General features: G+C 38.1%; 1 protein-coding gene and 1 non-coding gene across 2 annotated transcripts in view; both read right to left on the bottom strand.

Moving 5' to 3' along the window:
- Positions 1-16,727, bottom strand: part of LOC148567978 (uncharacterized) — a 53,733-nt gene that overhangs the window by 25,170 nt on the left and 11,836 nt on the right. The gene's annotated exons all lie outside the window — the stretch shown is intronic.
- On the bottom strand, positions 10,895-11,002 carry LOC148567979 (small nucleolar RNA R71). Its single transcript, XR_015881722.1, has one exon. It is a non-coding gene; the product is annotated as a small nucleolar RNA R71 (small nucleolar RNA).

Below are 16,727 nucleotides of genomic sequence, written 5' to 3'. Positions count from 1 at the left end.
ACCAAAGATAGCTCAAGGTTGGCATTCTCCAGCATCATCCAAAGGCTGTGTGATGAAGCAGGGTGGAGAAGATAATTGATGAGGTGCTAGTGGAACAAGAAAAGCCCATAACTGCTAAGAAGATGGCCAAAGTGGTAGCTGTCAACCCACTTCAAAGGGCCAGGGAGCATAGAGCTCATGTTCATGAGCCAGATGTGCAACAACAACAAGAAGAAGAAGAGGCAGAGGAGCAACCACATCATCTAGCACTTCAACTACCACCTTACCAACAATACCAACAATTTCCAGAGGGATTCAATTGGGAGCAAGTACAAGAAGATATACACCAAATGAAAGGAGACTTACACCATCTGAGAGAGGATGTCAATCAACTCAAGAAGACTCAACAACAACAATGGAACCAAGTGAATTAGAACATATAACAACTCCAAGGGAGTTTTGAAAACCTGAAGGAGCAGCAAGACCAGATTAACTGGGGAGAGATGCAAGGCAGCCTAGGAATGATTCTAGAATGACAGCTACAACAAATGGGGAGCCTTGCTGAATTCAGACACCTTTATGAAGCAAGAACTGTAGCAAGAGGGAAATATGACTGCTACGCACAAACAAAGTTAAGCTACTTGTGCAATGCAGTAGCCAACATGAATCCCAGTTACCCTACCTACATGCAAAAGATGGAGGAACTCAGTGCACGGCAGGAAGAAATCACATACCAGCATAAGGAAAATGTGAAATCCTACATGAGAAGGCTGGGATTTTGGAAGCCCAAGGACAAAAAGGCACAAGAGGGATCCTCCAAAAAGATGACTCCTCCCCTTCCAAGAAGAAAGACAAAGGCGAAGGGACAATGAACTAAAGTTGAAGCTGCTCAAGGTTGTTAAGTCCCATGGTTGACACTCTCTAATTTCTGAATCATGTTTAAGTTTTTCTCTATGCTTTAAATTCTATCTCTGAATAATTGCAACATTAGGATAGTTTATTTTCAATGCTTAGTTTTTTTTATATACCCTGAAGTCTTTTGTGAGTCCTTTTAATTTCAAGAAAGAAAATGCAATGTTATTTCAAGTTTTTGCGATATCAATAAAAGCACAGTTTGTTTCCATAAGAGTTGTTGTGAGTTGTTATAAGAACAAGAGTAAAAGAGACTAAGACCAAGAGAGATCATACAAGAACTAAGAGACAAGGAACCAAGTGTAGAACCCTGAATGAATTAAAAAGAAAGTGAGTCATGAAAAGCAACTAAATCTTAGAAGGTATGACAAGTAAAGGTTAAGGGGCATTCCTTGAACATCTATAGAACCAAGAAGTAGTAAGCAATAAAGATCCAAGGTTCTGAGCATCAACTAATAGGATGGAAAGAAACATTAAAAAGCTTAAAAGAGTTAGAGAACCTAGTAGATACTTGTGGTGAAGATGTGTCAAGAAGAGACCTGTGCAAGTAAATTCTTAGGGGTGTTTCAACGCCTAGTACCCTAAAACCAACTAGTTTGGGAGTGCTAATTGAAATCCTATATAAAAGGTTGTCTTGAGACAAAACACTTAGAGTCGTGGTCAATAAATACAAAAGAAAAAACAACCAGAAAGAATATGAAACAACTCTTGCTACTTCAAGGTGACAATCAATAAAAAGGACCCCTGAAGCTTATACTTGGAGGAACCCTCAAGGATCTAGGAATCTTTGTGACATTGAAACAAAATGATTCATGCATGTGTTAAGCACTTAGTCCTACTCTTAGTCATGTTTGCATCTATTCAAGGTCAAAGTCTCAAATCATAAAAGGGCTACTCACACTAATTTGCTTGGGACAACTAAAGCTTAAGTTTGGTGTTGTGATGACTTGCATCATCTACCCTTTTTTCTTGCATAAAAAGGACCATAAAAGAGCATAATCTCATTAGATCATTACAATTCATGCATTATTTGATGAACATTATAGTACATTGCTTTGAAATGAGTTTGTGCTAATTTTCCGGTGAAAAAGACATCAAAAAGGGAAAGAAAACAACAAAACAAGTTGGGCGTGTAAAACTGGCGTGCCAAAGAGGATCCTCTAAGCATTTATATGGGCGTGGCATGCCAGTACAACTTTCCAGAGAGCAACAATGAAGGCCACTAAAGGGGCGTGGCACGCCAGGCTGGGCGTGGCACGCCTAACCCACCACTTGAGCCATGGGCGTGTCACTTGGTATCGAAGGCGTGGCACGCCAGCTTTAAAATCACTTGGGTGTGCCACTTGAGCAGTACGGCGTCGCACGCTAGTACAAAATTCCAAAGAAGATGTTGAAGGCTAAAAGGATGGGCGTGCCACTTGAGATTGAAGGCATGGCACGCCAAGCTTCCACCATTAGTTGGGCGTGCCGCTTGAGCATCAAGGCGTGGCACACCAAGGTACAAAGAAGGCCAAAACAAAGGCTGGGCGTGCCACTTGGCGTCGAAGGCGTGGCACGCCAACTCAATATTGTTACTTGCGTGTGCCACTTGAATGCTGGGTGTGGCACGCTAGCTACTGGAACAAAGGCAAATGATGGGCGTGGAACGCCAACCCCCGGGTGTGGCACGCTGGTACAATTTTCCAGAGAGGTAGACAAAAGGCTAACCATATGGGCGTGCCACTTGAGTTTTGGGTGTGGCACGCCAAGCAAAGGAGCCAAACACATGATGGACGTGGCATGCCAGACCCCGAGCGTGCCACGCTAGTTTAATTTTCTAGAAGCAAGAAGAAGAGGGAGAAGGCCTAGGCGTGCCACTTGGGCTCGAAGGCGTGGCATGCCAGGCTATCCAAGGCTTTAAAAAGGCCTGGGCGTGCCACTTGGGCTCGAAGGCATGGCACGCCAGGCTATCCAAGGCTTTAAAGAACCCTGGGCGTGCCACTAGGGCTCGAAGGCGTGGCACGCCAGGGTGGTCAATAAAGGGAAGCGTGCCACTTGAGGATTGGGCGGGGCACGCCAAGGAAGAATCAGAGCAAGGCGTGGCATGCCACTGAAGCGCCAACCACACGCCAGCTGTGAGATCACATTTATTGAGTTTCTTTTCTCTCCAAAATGTAATTTTCTTTTCACTTTTGCATTTTCTTTAATTTCTAGTGCTATGAGTAGTATAAATACCCCCTGGAAGTACTGAAAAAAGGGATTAAGCAGTTGAGCTATTAGTTTTGAAGATAGTTAGATTCACTTTTCCATCGCTTACTTTTTCTTGAGTTATGAGTAGCTAAATCCCCTCTCTCCTCTCATTGAGAGAGGGGGCTCTGTTGTACTTGATGGATTAATGATTGTGAATTTCTTCTTCTCTTCATCTTCTCTTTGATTTGCTAGAAGGAATTTCGTTCTTCATTCTAGTGTTCAATCACCTTGGAAGAGGGGTTGAATGCAAAATGGGTTTCATGGGAGCCTTAGAAAAGGAAACATGAAATCATGCTAGAAATCCCTTCTCATACTTGAGTAGGATCTGAAATTTTGGTGTTTGGATATGGTGACATAAAATCCTCCCTCTACATGGACCTATGATGATGTGTGGTATAATCAAAGACCAAGCATATCTCTCTTCATGAGCAATTAGACCAAGGAATTGGCTATTGATCAAGATCTGAGAGATTAAGTCACCAAGGGATTGGGGCTCAATCAATCATGATTGCCAAGAGGTCAATGAGTTACATGATTGAAGAGGATATGAGCTGGATTTAATCCAAAGAGACAACATCCCCTGATCTCAATGAATTCCTCTATTCTTATCTTTCACTTTTTTTATAGGTTTTTTTACATTATGCAATTCCCCATTCCCATTTACAATTAAGTCATTTAAGTTTCTGCTCTTTACTTTCCTGCCATTTCCAATTCTGCCATTTACCGCTTTCCTTTACTTTTAAGTAATTTATATTTCTGCACATTTACAATTCTGTAATCACAATCTATTCTGCTTAGCTTGACTAATTCACCAATTGATTAAAATTGCTCAAATCTACCAATCTTTGTGGATACGATCCCACTCCACTGTGCGTTATTACTTGACGATAATTTTGGTGCACTTGCCAAAAGAACAGATTCACCATTTTTGATATGGGGAGTGAATTCGGCTCATCAGTCAGCTAATTGAAATGATGACCTCAATCTTATAAATGCATGAATACACAAAATAATAGACATAGAGAATCAAACAAATCAAAGATTACAAAAAGCGCCGATTCGGTCGGACGACCTCCCCACACTTAAAAGTTTGCACCATCCTCGGTGCACTCAAAGATGAGCAAGTGGGTACGGCGACTCTCCGAGTTGCTACCTTCAGCTGGTAGGTCAACCGGTTGCTGCGTGTTCTTGTTCCCGCTTCCAGTGTTGCTTGTGGTGCATCATTCATGAAAAACAAAAAACATAACACCATAAGATGAGAAAATACAAAAACAAGGAAGCATGAATTGTTGGAATGAGGTAAATCACTAGAACAAAGTGAGTGACCCAATGTGTGACATCTATAAAAGTAAATGTGCATTCTAAATTGTGCGCGGTTTAGAACACACACACACCAACATAGAGAGCTATGTCACAATTATTCAAAAGAGGAACATGCACTTCACTTATTCTAGTGTGCTTGGGATGCTTTAAACTTGTGGGTGAAACAACCAAACATGCAATGAAAAACATGAAAGCATTCAAGCCATTAACATATGGATGCATATAATCATGAAACACAATGCATTAAGATAAATGCATAACATCAACCATCAAGAACTTGCCTAATCGAGGAAAAGGATTGAAATTACATGGTGGCCAAATCATGCAATTCAAGAAGAGTTACAAGCTCGAAGGTAATTCTCATCACTTGGTATTCTCAAAAGGTAAGCATGAAGAACTCAAAACCAAGTAGCAAAATATAACCCCAATCAAGGAGTCCAACAAAGATTATAAACATAATGATGTTAAGATAACATCTTTTTTTTTTAATACTCAGCAGCAATTAACGATGAACAAGATTAACAATCCAACACTTACAATGAAAAATAGAAAATGAAATTAAAATTAAACTAAGTAACTAACTACCTAGGTGGTTAGAAATGGTGTTTGGAAGTGTTGGATGAAGGGTAGGAGAAGGGAAGAAGAGAGGAGAAGGAAAGAAATGGAAAGAAGAGAAGAAAGGGAGTGTAGGGAAATAAGGGGGTTGATAAACCCCATATTTAGGGTTTATCTGGTGTTGAATTTAGAGAGTTTTGTCAACCTTTCTCCCATTTATCCAATGAAATAGCATGGTTTTGTAAATTCTCCTTTAATTGGGCTTAAGAGTAAAAACATGCTTTTTAGGTCCTTAATTGTTTAATCTTTATTTACCTTTGATTCCATTAGATGCCTTGATATATTTGTTAAGTGATTTCAGATTTAGGAGGCAAAGATTGGATCAAGAGAATGAAGGAAAAGCATGTAAAAATGGAGAACTCATGAAGAAATGAAGGAATCGCAAAAGCTGTCAAGCCGACCTCTTCGCACTTAATTGATCATAACTTGAGCTACAGAGGTCCAAATGATGTGGTTCCAGTTGCGTTAGAAAGCTAACATCTGGCGCTTCAAAACGATATAAGATTTTCCATGGTTTCTACATGTATGATGACGTGTACATGCACTGTACGCGCATGCGTCGTTGCTGCCATATGATTCACTTAAAGCAATACGTGGCCAGTGATTTTAGAAGCCTTGTGAGCCCAATCCAACTCATTTCTGATGCTATTTAAGCCAAGGATTGAAGGGGACTTAACATACTTTTGATCATTAGTTTAGTTTAGGATAGTTTTAGAGAGAGAAGCTCTAACTCCTCTCTAGAATTAGAATTAGGATTAGGTTTAGTTCAATAATCTAGATCTAGGTTGCAATTCATGCTTTCTTCTTCTTCTTCTTCTCAATTCTTCTTCTCAATTCTTTGTTGTTACATTTATGATTCCTCTATTCTTTGGTTGTAATTTCCTTTATGTTGTTTCTATGCTCTATTGTGGATCTACTCTTGTTCCTTCTATTTTCTTCCAATTCAATTTGAGGTAATTCATAAAAATTATGTTCCTTTTGATTGTTGTTATTGATTTCTTGCAATAATTGTTGTTAGATTCTATTTTTGTTGTCAATTTACCATGATTCCTTTCATACCTTCCAAGTGCTTGATGAAATGCTTGGTTAGACTTTAGTATAGATTTTATTGCTCTTGGCTTTGGTAGAGTAATTAGTGACGCTTGAGTTATCTAATTCCCTCGTTGATCGATAATTAGAAGTTGCTAATTGATTTGGATACCACCAACGCTAGTTTTTCCCTTGGGAGTTGGCTAGGACTTGTGGAATCAAGTTGATTCATCCACTTGACTTTCCTCCATGGTTAGAGGTTAACTAAGTGGTAGCAATGGATAATTGTGGTCACAATTGAGAAGGACAACTAGGATAGGACTTCTAGTTCTCATTCCTTGTCAAGAGCTTTTCTAGTTGTTAGTTTATTTTTATTGTCATTTACATTTCATGTTTAATATCTCAAAAACCCCAAATATAACTCATAACCAATAACAAGAACACTTTATTGCAATTCCTAGGGAGAACGACCCGAGGTTTAAATACTTCAGTTTATAGATTTTCGGAGTTTATACTTGTGACAAACAAATTTTTGCATGAAAGGATTGATGTTGGTTTAGAAACTATATTGAAACGAGATTTCATTTGTGAAATTCTAGACCACACAAAAGTCTAATCATCAGGGGTCCACGCGTGTGTGTACGGCACGCGTGCACATGGGTGGTGGCAGAATGGACGTGACGCGTTTGGGTGGTTCACGCGTACGCATACATGGCAAACCAGAGAGAGGATGCGCACGCGTCCTTCACGCTTATGCATGGGTAACCTTGCACGAGAGTGATGAGCGGATAATTTATACGCTTTTTGGCATTGTTTTTAGTATGTTTTTAGTAGGATCTAGTTACTTTTAGGGATGTTTTTATTAGTTTTTATGTTAAATTCACATTTCTGGACTTTACTATGAGTTTGTGTGTTTTTCTGTGATTTCAGGTATTTTCTGGCTGAAATTGAGGGACTTGAGCAAAAATCAGATTCAGAGGTTGAAGAAGGACTGCTGAAGCTGTTGGATTCTGAATTCCCTGCACTCAAAGTGGATTCTCTGGAGCTACAGAACTCCAAATGGCACGCTCTCAACGGCGTTGGAAAGTAGACATCTAGGGCTTTCCAGAAATATATAATAGTCTATACTTTGCCCAAGTTTAGATGACGCAAAAGGGCGTTGAACGCCAGTTCTACGCTGTAGTCTAGAGTTAAACGCCAGAAACACGTCACAAACCAGAGTTGAACGCCAAAAACACGTTACAACTTGGCGTTCAACTCCAAAAGAAGCCTCTGCACGTTTGAACTTCAAGCTCAGCCCAAGCACACACCAAGTGGGCCCCAGAAGTGGATTTATGCATCAATTACCTACTTCTGTAAACCCTAGTAGCTAGTTTAGTATAAATAGGACTTTTTACTATTGTATTTACATCTTCGGATCATTTTTAGTCTTGGTTACTCCGGTTCCCCTCTGGGGCCGAGACCAATGAACTCCATTATCACTTATGTATTTTCAACGGTAGAGTTTCTGCACTCCATAGATTAAGGTATGGAGCTCTGCTGTTCCTCATGATTTAATGCAAAGTACTACTGTTTTATATTCAATTCAACTTATTCTACTTCTAAGATATCCATTCGCACCCAAGAACATGATGAATATGATGATTATGTGACGCTCATCATCATTCTCACAGATGAATGCGTGCCTGACAAACACTTCCGTTCTACATGCAAACAAGCTAGAATGAGTATCTCTTAGATATCTAATACAGAGGACCGAGTTCGAGATATTAGAATCTTCGTGGTATAAGTTAGAACCCATGGATGGCCATTCTTGAGATCCGGAAAGTCTAAACCTTGTCTGTGGTATTCCGAGTAGGATCTGGGAAGGGATGGCTGTGACAAACTTCAAACTCACGAGTGCTGGGCGTATTGACAGACGCAAAAGGAGGGTGAATCCTATTCCAGTATGATCGAGAACCTCAGATGATTAGCCGTGCCATGACAAAGCATTTGGACCTTTTTCACAGAGAGGATGGGACGTAGCCATTGACAACAGTGATGCCCTATATAAAGCTTGCCATGGAAAGGAGTAGGACTGGTTGGATGAAGACAGTAGGAAAGCAGAGGTTCAGAGGAATGAAAGCATCTCTATACGCTTATCTGAAATTCTCACCAATGAATTACATAAGTATTTCTATCTTCATTTTCTGTTTATTTACTATTATTATTCGAAAACTCCATAACCATTTAATATCCCCCTGACTGAGATTTACAAGATGACCATAGCTTGCTTCATACCAACAATCTCCGTGGGATTGACCCTTACTCACTTAAGGTTTTATTACTTGGACGACCCAGTGCACTTGCTGGTTAGTTTTATCGAAGTTGTGACAAATTATGAAGTAAGATTAGAGCACCAAGTTTTTGGAGCCATTACCAGGGATCCCAATTTCGTGCACCAAGTTTTTGGCGCCGTTGCCGGGGATTATTTGAGTTTTTGACAAGTTTTGGTTCGGTAACATCAGTGCCAAATTTTTGATCCGGCAACAGCACCAAGTTTTTGGCGCCGTTGCCGGGGATTGTTCGAGTTTGGACAACTGACAGTTCATCTTGTTGCTCAGATTAGGTAATTTTCCTTTTCATTTTATTTTCAAAAAAAAATTTTTGTTTTAAAAAATCTTTCAAAAAAAGTTTCCCTTTGTTTTCGAAAATTGTTTTAAAAATTTTTAAGAATGAATTCTAAAGTTTCAAAATGGTATGCTGAAGTTTGGCTGGCCATCAAGCTTTAGACTAACCTGGTATGATTCCTGGAATCTTGATTGAGGACTATGAATTCATTGTTTCCTTTTCCCTATATGTTTTCAAAAAATAAAAATATACAAAAATCCAAAAAAATTTAATAAAATCATAAAAATCAAAAATATTTTATGTTGTTTGTTTGAGTCTTGAGTCAATTTTAAGTTTAGTGTCAATTGCATTTTTTCTAAAAATTTATGCATCTTTCGAAAATTCATCCATTCATAGTGTTCTTCATGATCTTCAAGTTGTTCTTGGTAAGTCTTTTTGTTTGATCTTGATGTTTTCTTCTTTTGTGTCTTTTGTTGTTTTTCATGTGCATCTTTGCATTCATAGTGTCTAAGCATTAAAGATTTCTAAGTTTGGTGTCTTGCATATTTTTCTTTCATTAAAAATTTTCAAAAATAAGTCTTGATGTTCATCTTGATCTTCAAAGTGTTCTTGGTGTTCATCTTGACATTCATAGTGTTCTTTCATGCATCACATGTTTTGATCCAAAATTTTCATGCATTGAGTCAATTTTGTGTTTTTCTCTTTCATCATTAAAAATTCAAAAATCAAAAAAATATCTTTCCCTTTTTTTTCACTCATAAATTTTCGAAAATTTGAGTTGACTTTTTCAAAACTTTTTAAAATTTAGTTGTTTCTTATGAGTCAAATCAAATTTTCAATTTAAAAATCTTATCTTTTCAAAATCTTTTTCAAAAAAAAAATTTCAAATCTTTTTCATTTTTCTTATTTATTTTTGAAAATTTTAAAAATATTTTTCAAAAATCTTTTTCTTAATTTTATCTTATAATTTTCGAAAATATTATCAAAAATTAATGTTTTGATTCAAAAATTTCAAGTTTGTTACTTTCTTGTTAAGAAAGATTCAAACTTTAAGTTCTAGAATCATATCTTGTGATTACTTATGAGTCAAGTCATTAATTTTGATTTTAAAATTCAAATCTTTTTCAAAACTAATTTTAATCATATCTTTCTATCATATCTTTTTTTTTAAATCATATCTTTTTCAAAAATTTGATTTTAAAATATCTTTTCTAACTTCTTATCTTCTTATCTTTTCAAAATTGATTTTCAAATCTTTTTCAACTAACTAATTGACTTTTTGTTTGTTTCTTATCTTTTTCAAAACCACCTAACTACTCTTCCCTCTCTAATTTTCGAAAATACCTCTCTCTTTTTCAAAAATTCTTTTTAATTAATTAATTGTTTCAATTTTTAATTTTAACTTTAATTTTATCTTAATTTTCGAAAATCATTAACTCTTTTTCAAAATTAATTTTTGAAATTCCCTCTCCCTCATCTCCTTCTATTTATTTATTCATCTACTAACACTTCTCCTCACCCAAAAATTCGAACCCCTTCCTCTTCTCTGAGTTCGAATTCTTATCTTCTACATTCTTATTCTTCTTTTCTTCTACTAACACAAGGGAACCTCTATACTGTGGTAAAGAGGATCCCCGGTATCTTTAGTCCTCTTCTTTTTCACATGAGCAGGAGCAAGGACAAGAACATTCTTGTTGAAGCAGACCCTGAACCTGAAAGGACTCTGAAGAGAAAACTAAGAGAAGCTAAAATACAACAATCCAGAGACAACCTTATAGAAATTTTTGAAAAGGAAGAGGAGATGGCAGCCGAAAATAATAATAATGCAAGGAGGATGCTTGGTAACTTTACTGCACCTAATTCCAATTTATATGGAAGAAGCATCTCCATCCCTACCATTGGAGCAAACAATTTTGAGCTTAAGCCTCAATTAGTTTCTCTGATGCAACAAAACTGCAAGTTTCATGGACTTCCATCTGAAGATCCTTTTCAGTTTTTAACTGAATTCTTGCAAATATGTGATACTGTTAAGACTAATGGAGTAGATCCTGAAGTCTACAGGCTCATGCTTTTTCCTTTTGCTGTGAGAGATAAAACTAGAATATGGTTGGATTCTCAACCTAAAGATAGCCTGAACTCTTGGGATAAGCTGGTCATGGCTTTCTTAGCCAAGTTCTTTCCTCCTCAAAAGCTTAGTAAGCTTAGAGTGGATGTTCATACCTTCAGACAGAAAGAAGGAGAATCCCTCTATGAAGCTTGGGAGAGATACAAGCAACTGACCAAAAAGTGTCCTTCTGACATGCTTTCAGAATGGACCATCCTGGATATATTCTATGATGGTCTATCTGAATTAGCTAAGATGTCATTGGATACTTCAGCAGGTGGATCCATTCACCTAAAGAAAATGCCTGTAGAAGCTCAAGAACTTTTTGACATGGTTGCTAATAACCAGTTTATGTACACTTCTGAGAGGAATCCTGTGAGTAATGGGACGCCTCAGAATAAGGGAGTTCTTGAAATTGATACTCTGAATGCTATATTGGCTCAGAATAAAATATTGACTCAGCAAGTCAATATGATTTCTCAGAGTCTGAATAGAATGCAAGCTGCATCCAACAGTACTCAAGAGGCATCTTCTGAGGAAGAAGCTTATGATCCTGAGAACCCTACAATAGCAGAGGTGAATTACATGGGTGAACCCTATAGGAACACCTATAACCCCTCATGGAGAAATCACCCAAATTTCTCATGGAAGGATCAACAAAAGCCTCAACAAGGCTTTACTAATGGTGGAAGAAACAGGTTTAACAATAGTAAACCTTTTCCATCATCCACTCAGCAACAGACAGATAATTCTGAGCAGAATCCATCTAGCTTAGCAAATTTAGTCTCTGATCTATCTAAGGCCACTGTGAGTTTTATGAATGAAACAAGGTCCTCCATTAGAAATTTGGAGGCACAAGTGGGCCAGCTGGGTAAGAAAATCACTGAAACTCCTCCTAGTACTCTCCCAAGCAATACAAAAGAAAATCCAAAAGGAGAGTGCAAGGCCATTGAAATGACCATCATGGCCGAATCCAAGGAGGAAGGGGAGGATGTGAATCCCAAGGAGTAAGACCTCCTGGGACGTCCAATGATCAACAAGGAGTTTCCCTTTGAGGAACCAAAGGAATCTGAGGCTCATTTAGAGACCATAGAGATTCCATTGAACCTCCTTATGCCCATCATGAGCTCTGATGAGTATTCTTCTTCTGAAGAGAATGAGGATGTCACTGAAGAGCAAGTTGCCAAGTACCTTGGTGCAATCATGAAGCTGAATGCCAATTTATTTGGTAATGAGACTTGGGGAGATGAACCTCCCATGTTCACCAATGAACTAAATGCATTGGATCAACTGAGATTGCCTCAGAAGAAACAGGATCCTGGAAAGTTCCTAATACCTTGTACCATAGGCACCATGACCTTTGAGAAGGCTCTATGTGACCTGGGGTCAGGAATAAACCTCATGCTACACTCTGTAATGGAGAAACTGGGAATCTTTAAGGTACAAGCTTCTAGAATCTCATTAGAGATGGCAGACAATTCCAGAAAACAGGTTTATGGACAAATAGAGGACATGTTAGTAAAGGTTGAAGGCCTTTACATCCCTGCTGATTTCATAATCCTAGATACTGGGAAGGATGAGGATAAATCTATCATCCTTAGAAGACCCTTCCTAGCCACAGCAAGAGCTGTGATTGATGTAGACAGAGGAGAATTAATCCTTCAACTAAATGAGGATAACCTTGTGTTTAAAACTCAAGGATCTCTTTCTGTAACAATGGAGAGGAAGCATGAAAAGCTTCTCTCAGTACAGAGTCAACCAGAGCCCCCACAGTCAAACTCTAAGTTTGGTGTTGGGAGGCCACAACCAAACTCTAAGTTTGGTGGTGAACTCCCATATCCAAACTCTAAGTTTGGTGTTGGGAGTCTATAAAATTGACCTGATCACCTGTGTGGCTCCATGAGAGCCCACTGTCAAGCTATTGACATTAAAGAAGCGCTTGTTGGGAGGCAACCCAATTTTTATTTATCTAATTTTATTTTTTATTGTTCTTTCATGTTTTATTAGGTTTATGATCATGTGGAGGCACAAAAACTACAAAAAAATTAAAAACAAAATCAAAAACAGCAGAAGAAAAGTCACACCATGGAGGAAGGACTTACTGGCGTTTAAACGCAAGTAAGGAGCATCTGGCTGGCGTTCAATGCCAGAACAGAGCATGGATCTGGCGCTGAACGCCAGAAACATGCTGCATCTGGGCGCTGAATGCCCAGAACAAGCATCAATTCAGTGTTTAAAGGCCAGAATTGCATGCAAAGGCGTTTTACATGCCTAATTGGTGCAGGGATGCAAATCCTTGACACCTCAGGATCTGTGGACTCCACAGGATCATCTCAGCATCTGTGGACCCCACAGAATCCCCACCTACCTCCACTCACATCCATCCACTCTTCCCCATAAACCCCACCTACCATCAACACACCTCCATCTCTCCTTCTTCTCATCCTTTCTTTCTTCTTTTGCTCGAGGACGAGCAAACACTTTAAGTTTGGTGTGGAAAAAGCATTACTTTTTTTTTCATAACCACTAATGCCTCAAGGGATGCACTTCCCTCCACAAAACTATTGGGAAAAAATCAACACCTCCCTAGGAGAATTAAGTTCCAACATGGGACAATTAAGGGTGGAACATCAAGATCACTCCATTATCCTCCATGAAATTAGAGAAGATCAAAGAGCAATGAGGGAGGAGCAACAAAGACAAGGAAGAGACATAGAGGAGCTCAAGGACATCATTGGTCCCTCAAGAAGAAAACGCCACCATCACTAAGGTGGACTCATTCCTTGTTCTCAAATTTTCTATTTTTCATTTTCTTTATGTTAAGTGCTTATCTATGTTAGTGTCTTATTACATGATCATTAGTATTTAATAACTTTGTCTTAAAGTTATGAATGTCCTATGAATCCATCACCTCCCTTAAATGAAAAATGTTTTTAATTCAAAAGAACAAGAAGTACATGAGTTTTGAATTTATCCTTGAACTTAGTTTAATTATATTGATGTGGTGACAATACTTTTTATTTTCTGAATGAATGCTTGAACAGTGCATATGTCTTTTGAAGTTGTTGTTTATGAATGTTAAATATGTTGGCTCTTGAAAGAATGATGAAAAGGAGACATGTTATTTGATAATCTGAAAAATCATAAAATTGATTCTTGAAGCAAGAAAAAGCAGTGAATACAAAAGCTTGCAGAAAAAAAAAAGAGAGAAAAGAAAAAAAAATGGCAAAAAAAAATTAGAAAAAGAAAAAGCAAGCAGAAAAAGCCAAAAGCTCTTAAAACCAAAAGGCAAGAGCAAAAAGCCAATAACCCTTAAAACCAAAAGGCAAGGGTAAATAAAAAGGATCCCAAGGCTTTGAGCATCAGTGGATAGTACGGCCTAAAGGAATAAAATCCTGGCCTAAGCGGCTAAACCAAGCTGTCCCTAACCATGTGCTTGTGGCGTGAAGGTGTCAAGTGAAAACTTGAGACTGAGCGGTTAAAGTCAAGGTCCAAAGCAAAAGAAGAGTGTGCTTAAGAACCCTGGACACCTCTAATTAGGGACTTTAGCAAAGCTGAGTCACAATCTGAAAAGGTTCACCCAGTTATGTGTCTGTGGAATTTATGTATCCGGTGGTAATACTGGAAAACAAAGTGCTTAGGGCCACGGCCAAGACTCATAAAGTAGCTGTGTTCAAGAATCAACATACTGAACTAGGAGAATCAATAACACTATCTTAACTCTAAGTTCCTATAGATGCCAATCATTCTAAACCTCAATGGATAAAGTGAGATGCCAAAACTATTCAAGAGGCAAAAAAGCTACAAGTCCCGCTCATCTGATTGGAGCTATGTTTCATTGATATTTTGGAATTTATAGTATATTTTCTTTTTTTTATCCTATTTGATTTTCAGTTGCTTGGGGACAAGCAACAATTTAAGTTTGGTGTTGTGATGAGCGGATAATTTATACGCTTTTTGGTATTGTTTTTAGTATGTTTTTAGTAGGATCTAGTTACTTTTAGGGATGTTTTTATTAGTTTTTATGTTAAATTCACATTTCTGGACTTTACTATGAGTTTGTGTATTTTTCTGTGATTTCAGGTATTTTCTGGCTGAAATTGAGGGACTTGAGCAAAAATCAGATTCAGAGGTTGAAGAAGGACTGCTGATGCTGTTGGATTCTGACCTCCCTGCACTCAAAGTGGATTTTCTGGAGCTACAGAACTCCAAATGGCGCGCTCTCAATGGCGTTGGAAAGTAGACATCCAGGGCTTTCCAGTAATATATAATAGTCCATACTTTGCTCAAGTTTAGACGACGCAAAAGGGCATTGAACGCCAGTTTAATATATAATAGTCCATACTTTGCTCAAGTTTAGACGACGCAAAAGGGCGTTGAACGCCAGTTTTACGCTGCAGTCTAGAGTTAAATGCCAGAAACACGTCACAAACCAGAGTTGAACGCCAAAAACACGTTACAACTTGGCGTTCAACTCCAAAAGAAGCCTCTGCACGTGTGAACTTCAAGCTCAGCTCAAGCACACACCAAGTGGGCCCCGGAAGTGGATTTATGCATCAATTACATACTTCTGTAAACCCTAGTAGCTATTTTGGTATAAATAGAACTTTTTACTATTGTATTTACATCTTCGGATTATTTTTAGTCTTGGTTACTCCGGTTCCCCTCTGGGGCCGAGACCAATGAACTCCATTATCACTTATGTATTTTCAACGGTAGAGTTTCTGCACTCCATAGATTAAGGTGTGCAGCTCTGCTGTTCCTCATGATTTAATGCAATGTACTACTGTTTTACATTCAATTCAACTTATTCCGCTTCTAAGATATCCATTCGCACCCAAGAACATGATGAATGTGATCATTATGTGACGCTCATCATCATTCTCACTTATGAACGCGTGCCTGATGATGACGAGTCATCTTAGCCTAGTTTCACTAGCCTTTTTCTTTTGTTTTTGATTGATTTATGCACTTTCTTGAGCCATAAGCAAGCCAATTGGGTAGATTTCCATGTTTCCTTTGATTCAATCAACCATGTATGAATTAATGCAATTTCATTATATTTTATGCTATAATTGTCATATATTATGAAAGAATAACAAAGTCATGATTTTAAGCAAAGCTTTGATGTGTTTGGTTGATTGATAATAGGTGAAAAGAGTTTTGAAGAAGGTTGAAGAAAGAAGGAATGGCTAGGAGCAAGAGAGAACAAAAAGTTTGAGCAAAAGTTTGCCTCAAACTTTAGCTCAAACTTTTAAAAGAGTTGAAAACACTCTAGAGGAAAAAAAGCTTGAGCAAAAGTTTGACCTCAAACTTTAGCTCAAACTTTTGGGAGAAAAGCTTGAGCCAACGTTTGCCTCAAACTTTTTGGCAAACGTTGGCATCACAAAATCAATACCCTGGAGGAAAAAGCTTGCGCCAACGTTTGAGGTCAAACTTTTGCTCAAACGTTGGCGCAACACACATTTACAAGGGGGCCAACGTTTGAGCAAAAGTTTGACCTCACACTTTGGCTCAAACGTTGGTAGCAGCAAGGTGAAGCCATCTGGTATAAAAAGTTTGAGTAAAAGTTTGACCTCAAACTTTTACTCAAACTTTTACTCAAGCTTTTATGTTTTTCAACCCGGTTCACAATGGATCTTTCTCCAACTCCAAGAGCAATCAACCAAGGCCTTTATCAACCCAATTCCATCAAGAACAAAGGCCCAATTCAAGGCTTGAAGACCATTTGAAGAAAGTGTATAAATAGCTTAGGATTTAAGTTCTCAGGGGAGTTTTTTTGGAGAACTTTCCGTTTTAGTTTTGCTGAGAGCTTTTGGTTTTGGAATTTTTTGAGTTTATGAGTTTCGGAGAGGAGAATTGAATTCTCTTCTTCTTAGTTTTCTTGTTTTCAATTTCAATTACATTTGTCTTGGATCTTGGGTTG

This window comes from Arachis ipaensis, chromosome B4 (genome assembly GCF_059453495.1).
Source record: "Arachis ipaensis isolate K30076 ecotype BB chromosome B4, ASM5945349v1, whole genome shotgun sequence".
Classification (NCBI taxonomy): domain Eukaryota; kingdom Viridiplantae; phylum Streptophyta; class Magnoliopsida; order Fabales; family Fabaceae; genus Arachis; species Arachis ipaensis.
This window is presented reverse-complemented; position numbering and strand designations above follow the sequence as displayed.